At 38.6% G+C, this 27,203-nt stretch overlaps 1 long non-coding RNA gene across 1 annotated transcript in view; it reads right to left on the bottom strand.

Moving 5' to 3' along the window:
* Positions 1 to 11,450: 11,450 nt before the first annotated feature.
* LOC106042057 (uncharacterized) overlaps positions 11,451 to 27,203 on the bottom strand; it is a 30,477-nt gene continuing 14,724 nt past the window's right edge. The window contains exons 2-3 of the long non-coding RNA XR_010829093.1: positions 18,858 to 18,990; positions 11,451 to 13,227 (exon numbers count right to left, since the gene is read on the bottom strand). This is a non-coding gene — a long non-coding RNA (uncharacterized lncRNA). The remainder of the gene's footprint in view (positions 13,228 to 18,857; positions 18,991 to 27,203) is intronic.

The following is a 27,203-nucleotide window of genomic DNA, read 5'->3' as shown; positions in this document are numbered from 1 at the left end:
AATCACAAAATAATCTATAGGAAATCCAGTATTTTGAATTGAATGAAATCAAACATTTGATGTTATTATTGTAGGAACCCCTTCGGGCCTAATCTGATTACAGTTGCAGCAACAGAAATGGGGTGATCAAACAGCCAAAAGTGCCAGGTCACACGCTCTGGAGCTAATTAGCCTCAACAGCTTCTGCCATGACCTGGCAACTGTTCAGCTGCAAATAAGAGAGGAGGAGAATAAAATGGATAAAAAACATACAAGAAGGTTATGAAAAGCCACCAGTATGATGGAAAGATGTTGGCATCTTAGGGATGTGCCAGGCAGAAAATTTCTAGCAGGGATAGAACGAGGCAAATGAATGCCTTCAGAAGAAGGCATTACTGAGACCAGTATGAACAATAGCATTACATTTTGAGTCTTGTTTCCTGATCTAAAACAATTATGGCTACCAACTGTATCATAGGCTGGTGGATTTGAGAACCTCAGAAAAAGCTTGCAAATGTACAATCAAGATAGTCAACTAAAGTGTAAACGCTGAGGTCTAAGGGAATAGGATTGGTTTAATGTGTGGTCTAATCCCTCACTGTCTCCTTTTTGCCAGAATAAGCACTTTAAGGAAGCAACCAAGTGTTGCTTCCTTCAGACTCTGATGGATGTTCCCCAGGGGTCGGTGCTGGGTCCAGTCCTGTTCAACATCTTCATCGAAGACCTTGACAGGGGAATAGTGTCTGCCCTCAGCAAGTACGCCGACGACACAAAGCTGGGAGAAGTGGCTGACATGCCAAAAGGCTGTGCTGCCATTCAGCGAGACCTGGACAGGCTGGAGAGATGGGCAGTAAGAAACCAAACGAGGTTTAATAAGAGCAAGTGTAGAGTCCTGCACCTGGGAAGGAACAACCGCACGTATCAGTACAAGACGGGGGACGACCTGCTGGAGAGGATCTCTGAGGAGAAGGACCTGGGGGTCCTGGTGGATGACACGTTGACCATGAGCCAGCAGTGTGCCCTTGTGGCCAAGAGGGCCAATGGGATCCTGGCGTGCATTAAAAGGAGCGTGGCCAGCAGGTCAAGGGAGGTGATCCTCCCCCTCTACTCTACCCCGGTCAGGCCTCACCTGGAGTACTGTGTCCAGTTCTGGGCTCCCCGGTACAAAAAAGACAGGGATCTCCTGGAAAGAGTCCAGCGGAGGGCCACAAAGTTGATACGGGGCCTGGAGCATCTTCCCTATGAGGAAAGGCTGAGAGACCTGGGTCTGTTCAGCCTGGAGAAAAGAAGACTGAGAGAGGATCTTATCAATGTGTATAAATAGCTGAGGTGTGGGAGACAGAGGGATTTGGCCAACCTCTTTTCAGTGGTTTGTGGGGACAGGACAAGGGGTAATGGCCCCAAGATGGAGCACAGGAAGTTCCACACCAACATGAGAAAGAACTTCACGGTGAGGGTGACGGAGCACTGGAACAGGCTGCCCAGGGAGCTTTTGGAGTCTCCTTCTCTGGAGATATTCAAGGCCCATCTGGGAGCCTACCTGGGCAGCCTGCTCTAAGGGGGTTGGACCGGATGATCTCTTGAGGTCCCTTCCAACCCCTACAATTCTGTGATTCTGTGATTCTGAATAACATCAACTTCATCTTCATAAGATTGAATCTTCATGGCTGCTGTTGATGCCTTGAAACTCTGATCTCGTTTGGGAATACATATCTTGTACATCAAAAGTGACCCAAAAGAATACAATACCAGAGAGAAAAATTCCCTTGAGGAGCACATTTTTCTTTCAAAGGTTCTACCATTTTGTTTTGTTTTGCTTCAGAACATATTTAAACATGTTTAATTAATTTCCTTGACTAATCACATGACATGATTATCTTGTCCTTGATAGTGTCAGAGCTCAGGACTCTGAGGGCTATGTCAAAGTTCAAGTAATAGTTCAAGCGTTGGGAGTCCCAGTGCACAGTACTCACTTGCTCTGAGTGGTACTTGCTCCCTCAAGTGGTTTCTTGGGTCAGTAGGACCAGTCACATGCATACTCAGCTTGAAAACTAGTTGCACAATTGGGACCAGAGAGTTAAGAAAATAAATGGGGAGTAATTTGGTTTTGTGTGTGTGTGTGTATTTAATTCAATTTCACCAAGAATAGGTAACCTGCAGCTACCAAATTTGATAGCAAGTGTCACGCGGTACTTTCTCTTAGGGCGTAAAGCAAATGTTTATTGTACTAAATACAACATGCTTGACTAGGTGTACAACACAGGAACCAACATGCTGATTTCAATTTGTTCTGCATATCAGTGGAGGGTCTAATCCTTTCACAACGCTATCTAGCCACAACCATTTTTTCATTAATCATTACGTTTCAATGGAGAACACTGAAGGGTGTTTTCTCAGATTATACTGAAGTAAAAGGCTAACGTCATGGTCTGTTTATCTTCATACTTAACATAGTATAATTATTTTCTATTTTTTTCATTCAGCTAGGACTCGTACCTTGACTTTTGTAAACATTGGCAGTTCTGTTTTCATTGTTAAGAATGTTGACTTAACAAAGTATAAAATAGGAATCTGGGTACGTGAGAGCAGCATATTTAAAGTCCTGCTTCCTTTTCTCCTGCTGCTCATATTCAGCAGACCAATATTCAACTGACTACTTGCAGTAAATTATCAGAACATTTGAAATAAAATAAATGCTATACTTCATGCTGCTATAATGACTGAAGACCTTTCTCAAAACAATGAAGGAAGTCCATCCATCCATACTGTAGGAGGAGAAGAAAGAAAAGTGTTTCAGAGGATTCCACCACGAATTTCCAGCTCTCATATATGCACCAAAAATGGTCTTTCTGTGCATGTGGATGAAGGAAGATTTCTGGAAAAACCACCCCTATCTTACATAGCCTTGATTGCAAAGGCAATTCTTTCTTCCCCTACAAATAAATTGAATTTAGCTGCTATCTACAAATATATTGAAGATAACTTTCCTTTCTACAGGAACAAAAGTCGAGGCTGGAGAAACAGTGTAAGGCACAACCTTTCACTAAATGATTGTTTCGTCAAAGTGGGGAGATGTGAGGATGGCAAGGGGAACTACTGGAGTATCCACCCATCAAACTTAGATGACTTTGTTCATGGGGACTTCAGGCAACATCGACGGTCACGAAAGCGAGGACGTCAAAAGGAGCTAGAGCATTGCCTTACTGTGAATAATTTCATGCCATGGGGACACTATCCCTCCTACCCAGCACCAAGTTTGTTTTACCATACACATTGTTTTCTGGATCCTCTGTGGAAAATATTGTATGCTGACAGACTGCAATTTATGCCTGAATACCAAAAATGGAATGCAAACAGTGATTTAATCATGGGGAAGTTTTTACCTCCACTACAGCCTAATAAACTACAGAGCATTTCTGTGGACTGGTTTTATGTATCTCCTGCTACTTCAGCAATGCAGCAGAATATTTTCTTAAATTTCCAACAGGCATTGCCTAATTCTCTTTTCTTCTCTTCTTAGAAGCTGCAGTGAAGTTAAGCATTCAGACACATCTGTAAGTACTAGAAAGTACTTGAAGTGCAGTAACTTCATGGGCAGCTCTGTTTGGGACCCTGTCAATATACAATATATTAATACATATTGCACAGTTTTGAATGTTCGTATATGTTTAAAGACAGCAAATGAGCTTACTTAGTCATGTAAGCCAGTGATTACCAATGATTGCTACCTAAGAGTATTAGCTTTGAAATGATAACAATTAATACTAGTTTTAATAATTCTACTAGTCAATGACAGCACATGGATTATGAAGTGTGAGTAAATCCATTAGCACTAATTGCCCAATAAAATTATTTTTAAATTGTCCTGTATTAATCATATTGTTGTATACTGCAGCTCTATTAGTTTCAAATTAGATTGCATGCATGCATATGTATAACAATATACTCAAACATACACACCCATACATTACATTCATATCGAATAGGAAGCATTAATACATTTTTCCTTTGTCAGTTGTGAATGTCTTGGAAATGCTACCTGTCACCTATCACACTGTTGGAAATACTAAGTGAGTTATTCTTCTAATCTTTTAATTTTATACATTGGTTGGGACTCACTTGGCACTATTATTTCCAACATATTGTATTGATCCAAGAATCATTGTACATTTATGTATTTTTATCAATTAAATGTATACTTGCTGCTGTTTGAATAAATGTTCAGATCAATAAATATTTCAAATGAAATAGTATTGCAATATTATTTTAAATATGTATTTAAGTTCAAGTCTGGTTCTCAAATGCATGGCCACATGTCAATTAACCTGCTTAAATGAATAGTTAATGACAGCATGACTAATTACTACTTTGCCCATTAGTTGGGTACAATCCATTTAAGAAATTTTCACTCTTCAGATAATGTCAGCTACGCGAAATTGCTCAAGCTTATATCTATGCTTTTAGTTTACATAGTCATATATATTGACATGGGTGCTTACATAGTTGTAGAGTATATGATGATATAAAGTACTCACTCAAATATATATTCGTTTAATGTATATATCTACCCAGCAACCTCATTGTAACAGGAAAATTATAATAAAATGGACATTTTAAAGCACAGAAAGTAGTTTTATACTTAAGGCTGCTTGAGATGCATGTTGAAAGGACTTATCCTATATTATATGGGAGTTCACTTTGATTAAAGGTGCTTCTGGTTTTATGGATGGTTATTTTATTTTCAGTTGCTTGACATATGGCTGTACTTTAAAATATTTGCCTTCTGCTGATTTTATTTCTGTTTCCTTTCTTCTTTATTTTCTTTTCTTAATTTCATCTGAAATGTTTCAACTCTTTGAGAACCACATGGGCAATGAGAGTGGAAATGAGCATACTCATGGGCATGTATTATAGGAGCAGCACACAAAAATTGCTAATGAAGAACTTTTTAATCAGAAAAGTGTAGCAATCATTCCAGTGAAAATATCCAGCTTTTTCTAAGTTATAAACTTTCAGAAAATCTTGCTTTGAAATATTTTTTCACTGAAAATGTGAAATTGAGTAGTAAAGCTCTAAAAACTCTGCTGTGAGGAAGTCATAAAGAGCCCTAACATGTGTACAAAACTTGAGACGTGGAAAATGATGGGGGAAGGTGGAGTTCAGGGATGTCCAGCTAGCGAGACTGGACTGAGGAAAGGAAGGAGATAACTAGTGTTGAGACATTGAGCCTAGACTCACTGTGCAGGGAGGCAGGACCTCTGAGAAGTTTGAGGAATACAAACTGTGAATACCAGGCAATTTTAATCAGATGAAAATGAAAGCCAGGGATAAGAAAAGTCGGGGCAGGTTTAAGGAGTAGCAGGTGAAAAGTCTCTGCCTACTAGTTCATATGTTAGGATGCCTGGGATGGAACGTAATACTCAATTCTTAAGCTGTCAGAAAATGACTTTAAAATTACACAAGACAACAAGCTACTCCTGTCCTCACTTGCTCCATTAACTCACTTGGCAAAAGCTTGTGAAGTGCACCTGAGGATATTCCTAGAAGGACACAATGCCATTTAACTTCATTTTCCATGCTAAACAAGAGTTGGAGGTGAGGAATGAGCATATAAAATAGTAATTTGCTTGAGCTAATGTGACCTGTTGCTTAACAGGACATCCTTTAAGCTTAGAATAACTATTATTTTGCTTTGGAAAGAGAACTGCATTTTACCACGTTAGTGATGGTGGTGGAACTGAAGCATGCATTAAACCATACACATGCTTCTAGATCTATGCCCCAGTTTCCTGTGGAAATGTAATACAAGGAATTTATGTGCAGGAGGAGACATTCTTCTGCCTAGACGCTCAGATCTTATTTGAAAATCACTTTGAAATAGTTTTCGTACCACTAGTAGTACACATACCGTAGCCTGGGAACTCCCATCTTAGATATTTCCAGTCTGATTATCTAGCTGTCAGTATACTTTCTTATGTTTTTTTCCAATACGTTTTAACTTTTGCTTGTTTGTATAGCACCTGCACACCCCAGTGGAGGAGGATTCTACTCATGTAATGAACAACTATTTTTTTTCTCCTCATCATTTAATGTGTATCTGTGGCTTACATACTGTGCATAGTTTAAACACTGACCCAGGGACAAAATACCCATTGACTATTTTTTTATTATCTTTCAAAGCCATAACACAATCTACTTTTAAATATCCTGAGAGATGAGGAGTGTCTTGGAACGTAGGCTTAAAAAGACTGAGGTCAAATGTACATGCTCACTTTGGACATCACATTTGTGAAATCATTGTATAGCACTTTATGTGCTCAAAGCCCAGCTCCCAGTGCCCTGATTTTTAGCTCTGAGTGTTCAGAACATTTGCAATGAACTCAAGCAACAAGGAAAACAGTGACCATCTGTGAAAAGTTTGATTTAACTTGTCCAGAAATATTGTAACAGATGAAAGAGAGGAATTCGTCTCTTCAAGGTAAACTTCGACTGCTATAATATAGAAAATCATTTTTCTTCCTGGAATCCCTAACCCAGCTTGCTAAATACCTTCCAAATTCCTCAGCAAAACCCAGTATTTCTTCATTATGCAATTCTAATTCATCTACAAAATAGATCTACTTTGGATATTAAATAAGGCAAGAAAAAAATAGACTTTTCATATAATTAAAGATCATATTGTAATGCCTTCAACTGAGGTAAGGGCCAAGTTAGGAAAGCACAATTTAGACAAGATGCCAATTTCTTTCCCTAGCCTGTGAAAGCCTGACATTGCGATCTTAATAATGTTTTTCATCACAGCTGAAGGGGTAGGGTTAGTATGTCATTTTGTGATGAAAATGTCAAACTACTAATTTGCAAACAACCTGAATTCAAAATTTAAAAGCAATGAGAAACAAATCAAGTTATATATTTTACATGAATTCCAAAACCCAAAATCCACTTAGCATATAAAAATACATAATTTTCTGATTTTGATCACCCTACAATTAGAGAGGACATTAAATTTCTGATACAGGAAATTACCATTTAATGAGAAGACAGAAATGTTCTTGAAAATTAAACGGATGAATTATATGCTTGTGCAGGAATGTCTGAGGCAGTACATGTGGTGTAAAAGACTCCCTTAGAAGTGAAAACAACGGTTACAAATGCTGAATTACAGAAAATATGATATTAACACAGTATCCAAAAATTACATATTGTCAACTTCAGCATTTTCCAGCTGAAATGCATTACCGAGGTTGATAAAAATGTCAGGAAATCATAATCTCAGCATTTTGACCATTGTCACCCCTGTTCTGCCCATAAATAAGACAGAGGTCATCTTTTTAAAGCTGATCTACTTTGAGAGTACACAGATGAAATGCCAGTATACGACATAAATAGCTGGAATAGAGGTCACATACGCCCTCATAAATAAATAGTGCAATTGCTCTCTTCTTTTTTTGCACTAAAGAAAATGACTTCTACATAATGGAGGTATGTTTGAATCATACATTTCCTAACATTTTCAATAAACTGTATGTTAAGTGGTAAGTGTATCTTAAGTATCTTAAGTGGTGTATCTGAGTGGTAAGAAAACTAGGCCTGAGCACAAGAACGTTTTATTAACAACAGTTTATGGGTAATCATATCAAGGCAAATAATAACATTCATTTTGCAGTTGATCTTCACCAGTTAATACAAATATTTATTTTAAAAGTTCAGTGATATATCTAAGCCTATAAAGCCCGGAAAGTTAGCATACAGTTTAATTTCTGATACATTTGCTGTGCAGCACAACTTCTGACTCTTAGACTTATCTTCTTTCATATGGAAAATAACCATAACCTGCCCAGAGGCACAAACAAAAGCTCTGTAGAAAAAGAAGCCTCTAAACTGTATAGCCACTCACACCTATGCACAGTAATTTATGCTCACCCAGCAGTTATCCATTTCTTGCACTCCCTGACACAGTTCATGGAAGACAATTCCCCTTTGGAGGTTGCAAAGCACAAACACTTCTTCCAGCCTGGTGGGACTTGGATACATTTCCATGATATATATATGATATATATCCATATATGTCAGGTTTGGCCTACAGGGACACCATGAGAAGAAAAAAAAAAAAAAAGGAAATATTGAAAGTCTCTTGGAGAGTCAATGTAAGCTCAAATTGTGAGAATACCCCAACCCCAACCACAATTAACTAGATGGTATCACACTATAGGACACAGCTGTGGTTGATTTGTAGAATCATAGAATCATAGAATCATTAAGGTTGGAAAAGACTTTCAAGATCATCTGGTCCAACCATCACCCTACTACCAATGTCACCCACTAAATCATGTCCTTAAGCAACATGTCCAACATTTCCTTAAACACCCCCAGGGACGGTGACTCCACCACCTCCCTGGGTAACCTGTTCCAATGCCTGACTGCCCTTTCTAAGAAGAAATGTCTCCTAATTTCCAACCTGAATCTCCCCTGGAGCAACTTGAGGCCATTCTCTCTAGTCCTGTCACTAGTTACCTGTGAGAAGAGGCCAATCCCCATCTCCCCACAGCTTCCTTGTTGGAGAGAGCAATAAGGTCTCCCCTGAGCCTCCTCTTCTCCAGACTAAACAACCCCAGTGCCCTCAGTCAGTCCTCACAGGACTTGTGTTCCAGGCCCTTCACCAGCTTCATAACTCTTCTCTGGACACGTTCCAGGGTCTCGATGTCCTTCTTGTAGTGAGGGGCCCAAAGCTGAACACAGTACTCTAGATGAGGCCTCACCAGTGCAGAGTACAGGGGGACGATCTCCTCCCTGGTCCTGCTGGCTACACTATTCCTGATACAAACCAGGATGCCATTGGCGTTCTTGGCCACCTGGGTACACTGTCAGCTCATGTTCAAGCAAGCATTGGTTAGCACCCCCAGATCCTCTTCCTCTGCACAGCTTTCAAGACACTCTCCCCCCCAAGCCTGTAGCGCTGCATGGAGCTGTTGTGGCCAAAGTGCAGGACCTGGCACTTAGCCATATTGAACTTCATCCCATTGTCGTCTGCCAATCAACCCATCCTGTCCAGGCCCCTCTGCAGGGCCTTCCTACCCTCCATCAGATCGACACTTCCTCCCAGCTTGGTGTCATTTAAATGTGCTCTTCTGTACCTAAATCATTGAATTTCTCTGAAGTGTAACTTTAACTAGAACCTTCCTGAGTTTATGTTATCTGTCCTGGGTATGTTACCAATATGCAACAATTGTAACATCCTTTATTTTATATGCCATATATTATATGCCAAACAGTCATAATTGCTTACAAATGTAATTCCATCCATGTTATTAAGGTATGGGTTTGTGCCAAATGGGTCATGTGGACATGGCTTAAAATGCATAATTTTTGTACCATAAACCGAGCTTTGAACCTTTTTGCCAACATGGACTTGCTTGGACCAGGTGCATCCAAGCTCCAGAGGAATGCTTGCAGACTTTATTTCTGTCGTAAGACCATACCATACCAGTTTTCCTGTGTGCCTAACAGACTTCTCGGCAGAGTATGTAGTAGACGTGAGTCAACCTGATAGCTCAGCAAACAAAGCCTCAGTTAAAGGACTTGCTCCTGGGAAGTTCTGTTAAATCTTATCTTCAGATAGAGCTGTCAGCTCTTCAAAAAACCTCTTGGAGCTTTCAACAGTTTCAGCAGCATTTTAGGCAGTTTTGACATTTGATTTAATATTGTGCTTTCAGCACATAGAGCTTACCTACTTGGGTTCTTTGAAGACAGTGCGTGGTTTATACTACACTTGTGACGTATTAGTCCTTCTAAGGTCTGGCATGTCTGGAGCTGAGAAGGACCATCTTAACAGGTAGGAACAAGCCAAAGTTCCTGGCCAGCTTTTTGTTTTGTTTTGTTTTGTTTTTAAAATGGCTGCCTCCCTGTAAGTGAAAGAATAGAAAGGGAATGGGGGCATCCTCAGCATCAGGAAAAAACATCCAATAAGTCTGAAGTTATAGTGAAAAATATCCTGGTAACTGTGCTTCAGACTGAGGCTGGAAGCCCATCAACAGACAGTTGAATGAGCTTCTTTTACAGAGTACTAGGTTCATTTTAGAGAAGGAGACATTTGCTCTTTTAGGCAGTGAATGGCAACAGAACAGCTTCCCCATTTTCATTAGTAAGACAAAAGGCATTAATCTGCCTGCTGGGAAAGTGTTTTCGTGCTTCCACACAGTCCAAGTGTGTGCAAGAGAAAGCTTTAGTAAAGATACAACTCTTAACAAAGTCACAATTACATGAAGAAATAAATCCCTAGGGATCAGCTTGTATATATTTGATTTTACAGCTTGAAGGAAGGAAGGGACCCCCAAGGCCACCCAACTTGTAACAGAAGCTGCAGATCTTGAATGTTGTGCAGTACTATGAAATTAAAGACTCCTGACGCCCAAGAGCTTTCCCCACGCTGGCTTAGGGAAGTCCAGGTCTCTATGCGCAGGAAAGCATGGTTCCTCTTTCACAGAATTACTCTACTGACACACCAGAATTTTGGACATGAGAAATAGAAATAGGAACTGAATTTCACCCTAAATAAAGTGATTTAACATGTAATTCAAGCAGTTTACAATTTGCTGTTGTAGAAGCCAATTCCACAGCAAGCCTAAAAGGGAATAATTAGTGCTACAGCATTCTACTCCGAGCAATACTCTAGTCTTCTAGTGTTGATGTTGACAGATATGTATGCATTTTTGTAGTGTAAACAGATTAGAATTAACTACATGTGCTCAGACAAGAATTATTAAAAATAAAATATGGTTCAGTCTTTTTAAGCATGCATATTAAAAATCAAAATATACAACTAGTATACCCTATTATGCTTTAAAAAATTATAAAAAGTCTATATATCAATTAAAATAAAATAATAACTCTGTAGGCTGGTATATACTGTTCCACTATGGGAGAAAATTTTATCATCCTTCTTAGTTCCTTTTCCATAAAATACCAAATCTGTGGATCACAATCCAGTCTGTTCAAGACTTTTAGAATTATTTAGTAATTCTAATACAGAATGCTAGGATTCCTGGTATAATGGTACATGTAAATACCAAGTACAGTAAAAGTATCTAAATAAGCAGCCATTACATACAAACAAGCAGCATATACTCCAGTCTTCCCATCTTAGATATGGTTCCCCAAATTAAACTAATTTTCTTTCTAACTTTCTAATAATATTTCCATGGCTATAGTTATTTGTACCACCAGTAAGATAAATTACTGAAATTAGAAGAAGTCGCAAAAGGAAACCATTGTAAGCAGAGATTGTTCTAAATCTGGAGACTGTAGAAGGAGTTTGAGAAAAGCCTGCAGATGTTTGGAAATCGGTTTTGTCTGACAATAGTTTCTAAAAAAGATCATGAAAGTATTTTCACAAAAAAACACACACAATCTGAACTTCATAGCCCAGAAGTGCTTACAGTGTTAAGAAAACAGCATGACACATCAACCGAACTATTAGTATACTTGTATACTTGTGTATTTGTATACTTGTGTACTTGTATACTATATACTATACTGTTAGTATACTTGTACTTTTTTCAGAACAAGAGGCTTCTTAAAGAGTGTAGTAGTGAGTTATTGAAATTGTTTAATATAGAAACACTAACAGACATTTGTGATATATATGTATGTTTGTGTGCACACAAGCATGTTTCCATATTTACAAATGCTCAAAATCTTGTAATTGTTAAGTGGTTTATAATTTTGCAACAAGTTGAATAACTTTATATAAGTATGGTTGGAGTAAAAAGCAAATCAATGATGCTACAGTATTAATAGCTGGTATGTTTGCTGCCTCCACTGTTCCTCATATTCATGAAAGAGAAGCTAGACATGTGGAGATAATTATCCCATTATGTTAGTAGTACCATCTCAAAGATGAGATTAAAAACTATAATTCTATTTAATCCCTGTAGCCTGTGACACAATCAAAGAAAGAAGGTAATGAGAATACATCTCACAAAGCAAGAGTAAAAACAATGTCATAAAGGATGCTCCATCAGTTAAAACCTTTACATGTACATCTGATTGCTGCAGACTAGAAAATCACTGTAAAAACCGTCAAGCACTGGGTTCACAGAACAGTTCTGAAATGCAAAGCAACAAATTAAACAGCACACAGTAAGTCAGAATCAATCAGTACAAAATTTATGTCATGCTTGAAAGCCTTACTAGAATTCATGTAGCAGTGCTTCAGTTAGTAGATCTTTTGTTAATTGAGATACAACAATACATACCAAAATTTAGTAAGAAATGGCAGATGTGCTACTAGCTGATAATTACTTTGCAAATCTGAATCAAATAATAGCTTTCTAACAATTAGAGTAATCATAGTAATTTTAAGGGTGGAGAGAACAAGGATGATATCAAGTTTGTGATATAAAAAACTGGAATTAATACTTGAATATCTCCATCATTAATCAAGAAATAAATCCATCTTGCAAGTGGATTTCTTGAGAGCAGTTAATAACTGCCATCACACTTTCCTGAGCCTGCAATCCAAATATAGATAGCAGAATGACTGATATTAGTTGTCTGAAAGTGACAATTCCCTTCTGAATATCACCAGAACATGTGACCTGTATAGTATGAAGTTTTGAAGTTAAATGATCTTATAAGGAAATAATTCAGCAGCCAGCTTGATGACTACTCTGCATAAGAAGCATAGAGACTTAGGTAAACCTGATGTATCTTAAAGCTGGGAAAACAGTGTAATTTTTAGTGTATATTTATTTAAATGTGAAGTCAAAATTCGGGTTCTACTGATTTCAAAGCCTTTAACTGCATTCCTCCTATTTCTAGAAGATTTGAACCTCAGTTTAGAGTAACATGCACTACCCAACAGGTAATGGGATATTCCTCAGGCATGCTGATCTCCCTTCTGAAGCTGTTCCTTCTCCCATTGCCAAGCTATGCAACAAAGAGCTCAACCAGATATTGTATGTTCTTACAGTCCAGAGGCAAGGAGCAGCTTCCTGCATGGACAGAAATTTGAAATGCAGTCTCTGCTGCAGCACGTCCTTCACTGTTAACTCTGAACACAGAGTAGATCAGGGACTGGAGAAGAGATCTTCCTCTGCCTCTCAGAGGAGTTTCACAAATGTACTCACAAAGCCAGATGCTCACTCATTCTTGTCCATTTTCTGATTCTCTTCCCTCTTCGATTGTTTCAGACTGCCATCAAAACAGACCACTTTGAAGACAATCTTCTAATCTTCCAGGGACCTAAATCTAAGCAAAAGAAAATTAAAACCCCACCACCAACAACCTTCATCCCTCCCCACTCCTCACCTTTCCCCCCCCCAAAAAAAAATAAAAAAATAAAAAAAAAATCATGGTAAGTCTGAAAATACAAACTGGAATTCCATTTGTCAAATTATAATTAATTTTTTTTCTTTTGTAGCATGATCTTTAACAGATTGATCTTTAACTTTTGGAAGTCAGTTCAGATTTTTGTGCCAATGTGAATGACTATGAAGGGCAGTAGAGTTCAGGCCCAACTATATGCAGTGTCAATACATTCTTTTATGGATTCAATACGTGTCCAAGTGCATTTTTTAAATCCATCGCCAATGTGCAGCCCAACAAACTCCACAGAGGCCAATGACTGTTTGTACATCTGGGGTGTCAAACATTTCAAATAATTAGCCAGGGGAAAATGTATGAATGTGAAAGCAAAGTCCTATCTCTCAGTGACTGGAAGAAATCTATTCATATAGAACAAGAACAGATGAATGAAATTCTGTTGGAAAAACAAGGTGCTTGCTAAAGCTTTGGAATTAACAAAGTAATCTGTTAGCAAACAAAAGCAGAGACAAGTTTCCAAGATCCAACAAGCCAGGCCAATGAATTGTTCCCTAGAATGGCAGTTTGATGTATACATGTGAAAAGCAACTGGAAAGGTTAATTTTTCTAACTGTGCTTCAATAGAATCCTCTCACTTGAAAGATCAAAGAAGAAATATTGCCTAGCACGGCCAGTGGATGTTGCTGTGAATTTATGCTGTGCTTTAAATAGTAGATTACAGGGGACAAATACCGAAAGAAGAAACAAGATTTTAATTCTATCCCAAAAAAAATAAAAGAACATTGCTTTTTAAAAGTAAATTATTTTTCCCTGAAAACTGCTATTACATCAGATACTATGAAAAGCAAAATTACCCATTTGACTGCAGGATGGCAAACTTCTCCATAGTATCTTAAAAAATACCTAAGACGTGTTTACATTAGGGATTGACTCTTCCAAGCAAAGTGCATATGCAAATCTTCATTCTTTGCAAAATAGCAGTGTCCAAGATTTTACTGAAGGGTTTATGTCAGTGATGACACGAAGTCTGGTCCTTGGTGGCTATGTGAGTGAAGACATTTATTTCAAATATTCTTTTATGAATTTTTATGTTCTGTGACTCATAGGAGAAGCAGACTAAATAAAGGGTTTGAAGTACCCACTGTGTAGAACTGTATACTTTCTTAACAGTATGGAAGAGATTTATTCAACATACTTGACTTTTTGGCAGAATATATGATCTGACACTTGAAACAACCCGTCTCCATTTTCCTAAAAGTGCCAACACAATTACTTTGAATAAAAGGATTCAAAATGCTTTAGCCTTGGTTCAGTGAAGATCAGCTCACAGTTGTTTGTTGTCCCAGCATCGTGGAGATGTTTCGGATCTGGACAGAATCTTGAAATGACACCAAATGATACTGATTGCTCCTCTGAAGTTTTGTCATTACTTTGGGTCCATCATGTCAATGGTGTGAGTTGGGAAACTGGAGACAGTGCTCAGAAAAAGTACTAATTCACAAAACAGTGATCTGCAGCTCTGAAAGAAAAGCTATATATTAGATAACGTCACAGCCTGTCAGACTCAAGACCTTTAATTAAAGCATGTGCAATCATGCTCTTCAGACCTCTCAGCAGTTACATTCATCTCAAAATGAGATATTTTCAGAGGCAGAAGGCTGGTTGGCAACAGTTTTAAAGGAAGGGGATGCTAGGTCAATCTTTTTGAGGTCCTGGTTGGGTCTGGGTGAATAAATAGTATTCTGGTATCCAAAATTGTGCCTGATACTGGTGTCCATGATGGAGGCAAGTGATACAAGACCAACAGAAAAGACTGAAGCAGAGGACACAATCCTTTTGTGTATTGACTGTCTGAAACAACATACTGGATGATGCTGCCATTCTGTGTCAACAGCAGTCTAACTGCTCAGACATGACGAGTCCTTAGCTTTCTCTCAGAACATCTTTTCACTCTTTTTTTCAATGCAGCTGAAAAAGTAATTATATACTATCATAGAGCTGTATGACACTGCAGTGAAGACTACGCACTGATATTTTCTTAGACTCTTCCTCCAAAATGTTTGGCTTCTGAACTGAATGACATCTTTATCTTTACTTTTACAAAGTAAGTGAGGAGCTGCAAGATGCCCCAAGAGCTCTCACTGGAAGCATAAATACAGATGTGATACACAGATATGAGCCAGCACTTAATGAGATCTTCTAGCTACCATGATGGTGGAGTAGTGAAGATCATTCAGGTAAACTGGTTAAGATAGGCTAGTAGTTTACGTCGAATACATGACCTCAAAAGTCATCAGTACTAGTTAACTTACTCAAGATGAAATTTCTGATTACTCCAATGGAGTAAAAATATCAGACTTATCTGCCAGCTACAACACTGCAATTACACTGGGTGAATGCAAGTCTGCTTAAAAAGATGCAATCTATACTGCACTGGTAAAGTACACATGTGGATAACCTTCTTTCCCCCAGACTTGCATCTTGTCATTGTTCTCATTCCTTCAAATCTTAGTCACTACAATCCGCCAACAAAGTCTACCAACATTGCAGTTTGCAGTAGGTTTCTTTGGTAGTTGTTAAGCTTTGGAAACAGCTGAACCTCCCACCCCACTGGAAGTTCACTAAATAGGTACTGAAGAGTTATTCTAACCTGCAGATAAGAACCAATGGGTTCTGCTAACACCAAGAAATCATGCAGCCTCTGGATTTTTTTTTCACATATTACTTTAAGAATTAGCTTGCAAATAATGCTCATGTTAAAGACAATGCTGTTGTGAGGGAATTTGAGAAGAGTACTACCAACATCTTTACCAAAAGCGATGTGTCTTCCTGAAAAATGTAGTACATCTTAAAATGCTTCCCTGGTGTTCCTGTTTGTCAATGAGTTAAGTACATGCTGATTTAGGGATACATTTTCTACGTACTTACCTCCCATTTTTGTGATTTGCATGTCTAATCTATGTGCAATGCACTGTTAATTTACCCTGTAGTGTTCCCTTGGAATATAATTTGTATGCACATAAAATATCAATGTAATATCTAGAGATGAAATCCAATGGAAACAGTTTACTGTGAAATCCAGTCTTTGTTCCCTCGTTTTTCCACTTCATTGACTGTTGCTTTTTTAAAGTTCTCCTAGAGCTCTCTCTTGCACAGCCTTTCATTATGTTGCATTATTTCTTTATTTGGGAAATAAAACTAAAAAGCTTTTTTATACAACCTAATTTCCTGTAAATTTTGGGATGATCTTAAGACAGTTCTTCAGGAGAGAAAATGCTAATCAATTTTATTTCAAACACACATTGAAATTCCACATAAATTGGTGCCAGAGTGCAAATGCTACTCAACTGGGAATGGAGAGGGGAGGGAAGAGAAATATATGCCAACTCTCACTTCAGTACAAAGGGTGTGAGATATATTTTATTTGAATCAAATGCTATTTAACAACTTAAGCATCTGGGGCACATCTGATAACTTGGGTAAAATGTATTGATTTCTCTATTGATTTTTCTAATATACCTTCTCTATGAGGGAGCTGTAACTGAAAGTAGCAAGTGACTCAGCTAATGCCAACTCTAAGTACTGTGGAGATGTACTGATATACAAGATGGGTCATCACTGAATTTCAAAATACTATGGATCCTCAATTTTCACTTGAAGGAAATACTTGGTATCAGTGTCTTTCTTGCTTGGCTTGCAGTGTTTGCATTTTGTTTTCAATACGAATCTTTTAATGCATTTTTCTATTGATATATATATATATAAGTGGCTTTGTTCATAAACTAGAAATGTACACATGGATTGAGAAGATATAATCTTTATACTACCGTATATTTTAACCTTAGGATGATGCAGAGGCCTTTTCTTTAATCTCAAAAGTGATTTGTATGTTGAAATTATACAGAGGAACATACTAAACATATGTAACACCTGTGAATTTCTGGTCAATTTAGTTCCAGAAGTAACTTTGAAATGCTATAATATTTATCACCCTCTCTGAGCAGTTTTGTATAAACAAAGGATAGAGAGGAACTCTAACACTCTTGAAAACACTAGAACTTTTGCCATTGAGTTCAATGCAATTGGAATTTCCTGGCCACAAATGGAATTTGCCACTGAACTCACTGCAAGTTTTTCTAGGCACTGTTGGATTTAGCCTTAAGAATTCTGCTCCCCACCCTCCCACCCCCACCCTTACCCCCCCCCCCCCCCCCCCAAAAAAAAAAAAAGAGCCAAAAAGAGTCTAATAAATCACTAGGAAAGGCAGCAAGGCAGCCTGGAGTCACAGGTAGCATTGTAAATATTTGCACACACTAAGCAACACTTGAAGTATCTTTTCAGCTGCAGGAACCCAGATGTTATATTTCAGCTCTGAAGGTCCAAGAATAAATTCTGTAAGAAAGAGTATTCAGGGCCCCCATAGCCCTTTAACCATTTGTCCACAGGATTTTCTGCAAACCCTAACCATGAAGAGATGGTTAGTGCTGCTCCTTGACATTAATTGCCAGGAAGGACAGGAAAGATCTAGACCAAATAGGTAAATGACTGCACTATGAGAAGCTTTTGCTACTATTTGTAGAAAGACTTCATAAAATCAGTGGTCACTCTTCCTTCCCCAGCATTGTTTGCTCCTAGTTTCTCCATTGAACTTCATTTGGACATTTTTTATTGAAATTGTAGATTTCCTTGGAATGGAGAGAAAGAGTCCAAAATACACCACTTTTAACATGCTCTCCAAATTTGGCTCGAGGCTTCCAGATGAAGCACTTATGAGGTGTCACACACCTGATTAACCTCAAGACTCTTCCAATTCCAGAAGTCAAAAAGTTTACCCTGAATTTGTTCTGGGTTCTCCGGTTGTGTAAGATGCCTATTATGTCTGTGAAAGCGTTATGAGAAATGCAGCACCCAATGATTCTGGGAAGTGCACCCTGCGAATATCTGGTCTGCAAAAAAGAAGTGGATGGATTTTGGAATAGGAGGGGTGGGAGGGGAACAGAGAGGAGGAGGGAAACGAAGAAGACTTCAACGTGCTGCGTTCCAGGGATCGTGAACCACCCCAAACTCCACTCGAAACTGTGACTGCTGGCAGTGGCTCATCTGCGTGCGAATAGAGAGGGGCACGTTATCTGCGGGCTGCACAATGACCCAATCTGCACTTCAGCTACAGCTGAAGTAAAGCTGAAATCCAATTACCGGCAGCCAGCGCATCTCCTCCTCTGGCATTATCAAGCCCAGCTCTTCAAAGGTTTATGTAATTCTACACGAAAAACAAAGAATCTTCTTGTTAAGTGCTATTGAATCCTGGAAACTCTCCCCGTGCGTCTCGCACAGCCTCATCCTGGAAACAACACGGCCTCGCTCCGCTGCCTTAATACAGCGAGGAGTAATTAAACACCGGGAACGGGCCGGGGGGGGCGGGGGGGGCGGGGGGGGGCGACCCCCCCTCCGCCCTGCTCCTCCGTGAGCCACGCGGTGGCACCAAAGCGCCGCTCTTCTCCCGCTGCGCGCCCCGCTGCGCGCCCCGCTGCGCGCTGCCAGGGCGCGGCTCGCACCTGGTCGGCTCTTGCCTGCCCCGGTAATAGTTGTTGTTCCCGGAACGTGGAAATACGACGGCAAGTCTTCTGCGTCCACCGAAAAGTCACCGGAACCCTCTGTCTCTTGAGCGCTGCTCCATTTGTGCCACAACTGCTATGAAAATAGACATAGATGCTTTTAAGAAATGCTTTTAAGCTGCCTTTCCATCTTTCTTTCTTTTTTTTTTTTTTTTAGTTATTATTATTATTATTTTTACACTGCCTTCACTGATCATAACAATTTCTAAGACCTGAAACCTCCGACTGGGTCTATCTGGGCACAACTTCGTGTCTGCACAGTCCCAATATAAGAAAAAAATATTCAAGAACTGCCCTATCTAAGTGCAGTGCCCACGTAGATCTTGAGAGATGGTTGCTTTGTATTACGTATATAACTAAGTCCCAGTCGGGCCCTGACACCTCTGCACTAAATGCTGGACAAAGCCTTACCCAGTGCCCACTGAAGCCAGTGGTGGTTGGTCGGGCCCCATGGTGAGTGCTCCTAGCCTGAAGAGCTTACAAGTCCAAAAAGACAAAACAAACAATGGCAGACATAACAGGCATGCAGGCAGCTGCCTTGGCCCTGACCCTGCAATTTTTTCTGGTCTGGTTTAACCCTGTCTGAGAGGGTTCACGATCTGGACTCTTATTTTAAATGCAAATCTTGCCTGCTTACTAATCCGAGAAAGCTGAATATACTTTCTTTAATATATTCTACGTTGAGCTTTTAAGAGCAATATCAATATTCAATGTGTTTTCATACATCTAAACCATCAACAGAAAATAATTAATAAAGTATCAAATAGTTCTCTTCTGCTTTCTTTTCAAAAAAAATATTTACCCCTCTCCACTCTTTTTTTTTCTTTTTTTTCTCAACACTTGCCAGTCTGTATTAATTATTCCTGGTTTTATGCACCATTTCGTATTTCAGGTTTCTATCTTGTGTGTTTATCTTTACTCATGTGTATTCCCTCTAGGTATCAATGAAACTATTCACATGCTTAATTAAACACAGACAAAATTTGGTAAGATTATGACTGCTTTTTATGCAACACTTAATCCCTGGGTATTATTTTACTTAGCTCTTCCCATTTTACCTGCCTTTTGACATAGTCTCTCAGGCAGCAGTTCCAAGCTATTTAAGTTCTGCCTTCTATCTTTTCTGTGGGATTTGAGGTCCCCAACCTCCAGCCATGTCAACCATCCCAAGTACAAGTGTCTGTACTGCTTATTTCTCCTCACCAAAACTCCATTCCAAGATACAGGTAACCTGCCCCAGTCCCTGAGTTCCCCCAGATCCTGCCACCAACCTTCCAGCAGAAGCCCCCTGGACTCCTTTACTGCTTTGCTCACCAAGCAAGCTTTAGCCAGACCACCTTGCTCCTGGCAGGTTCCTGACTTCCACTGGCCACCAAATCTTCACAGCATCCCCCAAAGACTGTTCTTCCCCCAGCACAAAGCCGGTAAAAGGGATGTAGGGCATGTCCTGTGAGGAGAGGCTGAGGACACTTGGGTTGTCTAGTCTGGAGATAAGAAGGCTCAGAGGTGAACCCATTGCTCTCTGCAATGTCCTGAGGAAGACAAGTGGAGAGGGAGGTGCTGGTCTCTGCTCCCTGGTAATGGATGACAGGATGCACAGGAACTGTACAAAGCTGTGCCAGGGGAGGTTCAGACTGGTTATTTGGAAAATTTTCTTTACTGTGAGGGCAGTCAAACACTGGAACAGGCTTCCTAGAAAGGTGGTTGATGCCCCATTCTTATCAGCGTTCAAGAGGAATTTGGATAACACCCTCAATAATAAACTTTAACTTTTGGTTAGCCCTGAAGTGGTCAGGCAGTTGTACCAGATGATCTTTGAAGGTCCCTTCCACCTGAACTATTCTATAAAGATCCATTCCCAGCCCAGAGCTTTTACAAAAAACTTAATTCCCTGCCAAGCAGGTAGCTCCTGCCTAGATGCAAGTTCCATGCAAACACTACTTACCTCCTTGTCCTCAGTGATCCCCACCAACTGTGGCAGTCTTACAGTAAAGAAATTTCGTCTAATATGAGAGGAGAGCAAGGCAGAAAAGGGACACAGAGAGGGAAAAGAAATGGGGAAGACAGGATAAGAAATCGCCCTCAGCTCCCCTTCACGTTGTGGCATCCCTCCCAGCTTGAGATCAAAACAGAGATGAATTTATTTGATTGTAAAAATGTAAACCATAAAACTTCTCCCTTTTTATTCAGTGAAATTCTAAATGTCAATAAATTGCTGAGCTTCATTTCTGAAAATCATTCTGTTTACCCTCCATTCCTGTTCAACAATTCTACATTCATTTCTCCTCTGTCATGCAATCGAATGTCACAGGGAGGAAACTGTTAGGTTAGTCCTCATATTCTGAGCACCTGAGGTCTTGTTTTTTTAACTCTCTGATCCGACTGTCTCCACAAGGAACTCTAGTGTCTGTTGATTTCTTGGGAGTAGCATTTTGTGGATCATTAGTAGGCATCACACACATCCTAACTGAGCAAAGTAATTCCTTTATGAGTTATTTTAAGAAAATATCAAGTAGTCAGTAAGACCCCTTTTTGTACTTAGGTATTCGACTTTTTTTTTTTTTTTTTTTTTAATATGCTGCTAAACTGAGAGTATCAACACAGTTTGGAGGAGGTATTTGGTAAACCTCTGTGCTTTTCTTCAAAAATCTACCAGCAGATTAAGATTTCACATGAACTTACTGCTGCTTACAATGAAGCTGTCTTTCTCCAGATCTTGATAATTTCTTTGCAGATGAAAGGACGGTAGGACTTGTTAAGTCTCCCTATCCCCTCTCCTCAAGAAAATTCTTTACTTTATGGAGCACCAGGCTGTTTTTTTTCAAATGTTCCTTGGGAGGTATTTAGGATCCCCACCTTCAAACTTGAACTTCAAAGTCAAGCACTGTCTAGTGCCCATCTTCTCAGCATATTTTTCAAGAACAAATTATAAACATTTCGAGCAAAGTGCACTTATTACAAGTTTGTTTGCCAAGTACTTCTGCCTCCCTTCTAAGTTCCAGCTACGTCAAAGCATCTGGTTTACAAACATGTTCCTCCCCTCGACTGGTACATGTATGCCAGGGTGTAGAGGCTTATCACTAATAAAGGAGTTTCCCAGATGAAAGCAGAAAATGCTGTGGGAGTCACTTAATAGACTCTCACTTGTCACAGAGTGTGTAGGCATGTTGTAGTCACCGAGCAGATGAATGAAGTGATGTGCAGGAGGAGTGATTTACCCAACTTCTTCAAGAGTCTGGTCTAAAATTCCACAAAGTCAATAGATTCCTGTTGATTTCTATGGACCTTACACTGTGCTTTCAGGTAATTATTTATTCTAATCGTGAGACAGTGACTGCCCTGGGTTTATCTTCTTTAGAAGAGCATGCAGTGATTTGAAATTCCTGCATATTTGCAACTTAGTTTACACAATATAAATATATATATATATTTACTGAGTAGGTAGATAAGAGTCTAAACTATTTTCTTCAGAAAGCAATGCAGTTCTCAGTCTCATTTTTACTCACAGCTATACCAAATGCGACTTACATAAAGGATAAGTTATTTTGACTTGAAGCTCAGGTCAACCCCAATTTCAAGAGAACATAAATCTGGCATAAAGCCATGTGCTTCTCATGCATCACACTCCACAGTGAGATCTATCATTACACAGACTCTAATACACAGTGCCTAAGCATTTTTTTTCTATCATAGACTGCATAGCAAAATTAAGAACTTTCAAACAACCCTGTGAAGATTTGTGGGAACTTAGGAAGATGTTACACCAATAAATGTTAGCCTGATTGGAACATTTAATAGGTACGGCAAAATGGCTATTACTACATTCTCTCATGGCTCTACTCCTAAATAGGATTTTCCTATCTTTTACAGAAGATTTTAAGGATCTTTCTCCTGATTTCAGGGGATTTCACCCTAATTTATAGTGATATGTCAAATGTGGACTTAGCTCAAAAGAGCTAAGTCTTGTCTAGACAATGGTGCTGGTAGGATTTTTCAAAAATCTTTTTGTTCATTCCTGCTAAAAGATTTCAGTATTTTTGTGAGTCCATTTAAGTACTAGTTATAATAAACTATATAGTATGGTATAATTTGTACAGTTTGTCTTTATATAACTTTATCCTCAAAGAAATAGCTCTGTATAGGATTGATGCCTGATCCGATGTCATACTGCACCTTGGCTTGCCCTTCCTTTGTTAGGAGGAAGGAGCACTAAGTCAGGAAGTAGCGAAGATTCCAAATTTCATTTCAGAACTATCTTTTTAAATCAGTGTAAAAAAAAAAATGCTTTCAATAGCATGGAAAATCTCCAAACCTTTTGCTATCTCTGTTATCAAAATACTGAACTGTGCCCGCTCACTTGCGCAAGTCTTTGTTTGCACATACACTAGACAAGTAATCAGATGTATTATTCTTACACAATGCCTTGCAGTCCGGATGCTTTGCAAACTGAATGTGTCTGTCCCTATCTTTTGCATGTGTATGCAGGACAAAAGGGCAAAAGGAGCCTTCCTCAAATCTTACAAGTCCCTTGCAATGACAAATACGGTATTTGCAGAAAAGGTTTTTTTCAGGCCTTGACTGCAAAGCACCTCAGATTCTGGTTATACCTATACTGAAATATTAAGTCAAGGCTTTTGTCCCTGTGGGAGCTCAGCCTGCACAGCTTACGTGTCAGTTTGGGTTGTTTGTAGCATCTGACTGGACAGAAGCCCAGGGAGCCTATCATTTTCAAGATGGCTGTATCTGCATAAAATCCCGGCTAAGTACTCAGAAATTTGAACAGTCATCTTTATTACCATAAGTCCAAAATTAAAAAGAATAGAGAAATAATAATGATGCACCATAAATGCATAGTGAAAAGCAAACATTTTCCTTGGAGCGGAGCAAAGAAGTGGGTGGCCACACTTGATAGTAACATTGGTTAAATCTTTCAAGAAGCCACTGACATAGTGAAAGTGGCATGTTACAAGGAAAAAAAAAAAAAAAAAAACCAGACTGATTCTCAAATTTGCACTTTTCATTTCAGCAGTGGGGAATCCAGTGCAAGAGCAGCCTGAAAACAGGACCTGCCATCTGGCTGAGCCAAAGCGGTACATAACTGTTTTTCAAGTACATCATTTTATGGGCTACCTAATCCAGTGCCCTTCCTGTGAGGATGTGCATGTAACTCAGCCCATCTCCCTTTCAGCTCCAAGTGTTGCTACTAAAAGAATCTTCTCTGTTTATTCTGCTATGTTTTTCATTATGAAGCTTACATATTGTCTTCTTTTCTTCTTCTGGTACTCGAAATGCTGAATTATTGCTCATGGTTCTGTGTGACCTGGTTCTGATGTTATTAGTCTAGCTGCTGTATTTTTGTTATAAAGTATTTCAGGTATATCGCTCCTTTGGAACAGTACATTTCTTTTGTGAAAGACCTTCTATTGTGTGCCTGTTTTTCACAATATATATGTGTGGTACCTACTGCAAATGATTATCTGCTGTATACATAAAAATAAGGTGTTTTAATCATAATATGCCCATCATTCCTGCTGGCTAATTTACAGATTAAAAAAAAAAAAAGTTTAAAAAAAAAAGTTTAAAAGAAGAAAAGAAGTACTGGTGTTCCTGGAAATTTTCTATTACAGGAGGAAAAAATAAAATAAAATAAAATAAAATAACAACAACAAAAAAATCCCTAATCTCATTCAATACTGCCAACTGGAAAGAAAATCCAAATGTATACTATTCATTGCTATGTTTTCTGGGGCTAGTCAAATGCAGGCTGTTTCATATCAATGGCAGGAATGAAATGTCAGAATTAAAGGCCTTTTGTATTTTCCTGGATCTTAGCAGCCAGAACATAGAGGCATCTTGAGCTGACCTCTCCTGATGAAGACGAGTAGAAGGAAAGAGGAAGTCTACAATTAAAAGAAGCCAGAACCCAAGAGATGATGTGATTTACAAATCAGAGATGCAGCTTTCAGAAACAAATAGGACATGTCTATGATCCAGTGACTTTCAGTGTGATATTTTCCGTCTCTGTCCCCCTAAAGTTTTCAAAAGTCCAGATTAGACTAAAATGGGAGGAAAGGGACTTGTTTCCCCCAGTAACATCACTTATTCCACACAAGCAGACTTTGACGTGCGTTGAGGTCTCTCATTGCCTCAGGAATGTAAGAGGTTAATTCAAGCTGTCTTGATATCAGATAATAATTACATGATTTATGACCTCTGTCATAAAGCATCCAAGAGATCAAAGACCAAAATAATGTTGCCTCATTTTATGCTGATTTTGTTCAATGCTGGTAACAGATGGAACTTTTTTTTTTTTTTTTTGCTAGAAGTCCATTTTTTTCTTGCTTTAAGTCCAGTAAACTAATTGTTGCTTAATATGTACCATTTTCACCATTTTTCTTTGAACTTCATCATGTCTTCCACCCGTAACATATCCAAATAATGGGCATTTGCTATTATTAAGGTAATTCCTGAACTTTCTAAAAACAGTTTTTTGTTTGTTTGCTTGTTTGTTTGTTTTTTAAAGTCTTAGTTTTAGAACAAAGGAGAGTTCTGCATTAAGATTCTTTTTTTTTTTATTTTATTTTATTTTATTTTATTTTATTTTATTTTATTTTATTTTATTTTATTTTATTTTATTTTATTAAGTTTATTTATACCCTTTTAAAATTATTGTGCACCCCTAACTGGTTTTACTGCAGAATCCTTTACAAAAATTTCATAAAGTGGCAGACATGCTATATTGTTCTTTGGTTTGGTTCATTTAATACTGCAAACTTTTCTGTTCCAATAGTACAGGCACTCTTTTCTGCGGGGAGGCATATGAAAAGTACCATCTATACAGAAAATCAAGGAGTTTAGATAAGAATAAACTAATTACCCAAGTTGGAATTTTGACAAGACACTAAAATCAATATCACCACTTCCTTATACCAATGCAATGAAGAATAAGTCACAGGGTAAGACTTAACTTTCTATATGTCATTGGAGAGAGACAATGCTTTCAGCATCAGTGTCTTTTGGCACTGGACACAGGGCTGGATCAATACTGACACCAGAACAGGAATGTCACCTGCCAGGATTTTTCCAGCGTGCCTGGTTTAAAATAAATAAATAAATAAATAAATAGATTAAAGCACAGGAACAGCTCTCTGAAGGCTTTTCTTTTATTCCCAGACAACTCATAGAATTCCTCTGTGAACTTGGGCACTCCCTGTCTCTCAATTTGTCTTCTGTTTAAAGGAAATAATAACACTGACTTCACAGGATTTTTGAGTGATTCTACTTATTAATTTTTGTAAAAAGCTACAAGTCTTTTTGCTGGAAAGCAATATAAAAGTGCCAAGTTTTATTCATGCACTTATTAGTATCCTATATACTAGTGTACACTTAACAAACTAGTTGTGTTTGTAAAACAACTTCCGATGGTATACCTATGGTTTCTTCAGAATTTTATTTAATACATTATCTCCTACAAGCCTGGTTCAGAGAAAGATACACCGTTACTAAGGTCTCTTTTGATTACTCAGGATCATAATGTTTTGTACTGATGCATTTGGAGTCTTTTGCTTAGATGGCTGCAAGGTACCTAAAGCTCAGTGTTTCAGCCTGGTCATTTCAGAGCTTTGCAAAATATAAAACCAGAAGTACCACCACAATCATATGGTCCGGCTTCTTGTATGGAGCAGACTGTTAGAGTTGCCTACACTAATTCTTTGAGCTACAAACTGTCTTTTAGAAAAGCATGTTACAATTGCTATTAAGGATGTTAGGAAGTAGCTCACTCCAACTGGCAGAAATATGTATCCTCATTTCCGGCATGAATTTGTCCAGATTTTCCTATTTCATCATATTATTGTTAATTTAATATATTTGCTAGATTTAAGAGTCCATAACAGAACCTTTAAAATTCCCCATGGTAACAGCTTAGAAGTTGTTTCAAATCAATCTGTGATACTCTAAACTGATAAAATAAACGGATTGAGCTCTTTGAGTCTTTTACCCTGAGGCATGATTAACAGTCCCCATGTCATGCTTGTGACTTTTCTCTGAACTTCTTCAACAATATTCTTGAACCATGGACCCCAGGACTGGTCAAAATATTTCAATAATGATTTCATCAGCGCTAAATACAACAACAGTGTAATAACTCTCGACACCTATCTTCATTCATTATTCCTCTGATGCCTATTTATTAAACTCATATTAGACATTTGGTGCACTGTGTCATATTGGGAAATTATATGCAGATGACTATGAACTCTGATCCCCAACTCTTTCGAGAAGTAT

This window comes from Anser cygnoides, chromosome 1, assembly GCF_040182565.1.
Source record: "Anser cygnoides isolate HZ-2024a breed goose chromosome 1, Taihu_goose_T2T_genome, whole genome shotgun sequence".
Classification (NCBI taxonomy): Eukaryota; Metazoa; Chordata; class Aves; order Anseriformes; family Anatidae; genus Anser; species Anser cygnoides.
The sequence above is the reverse complement of the archived record's forward strand: the minus strand, read 5'-3'. Positions and strand labels throughout refer to the sequence as shown.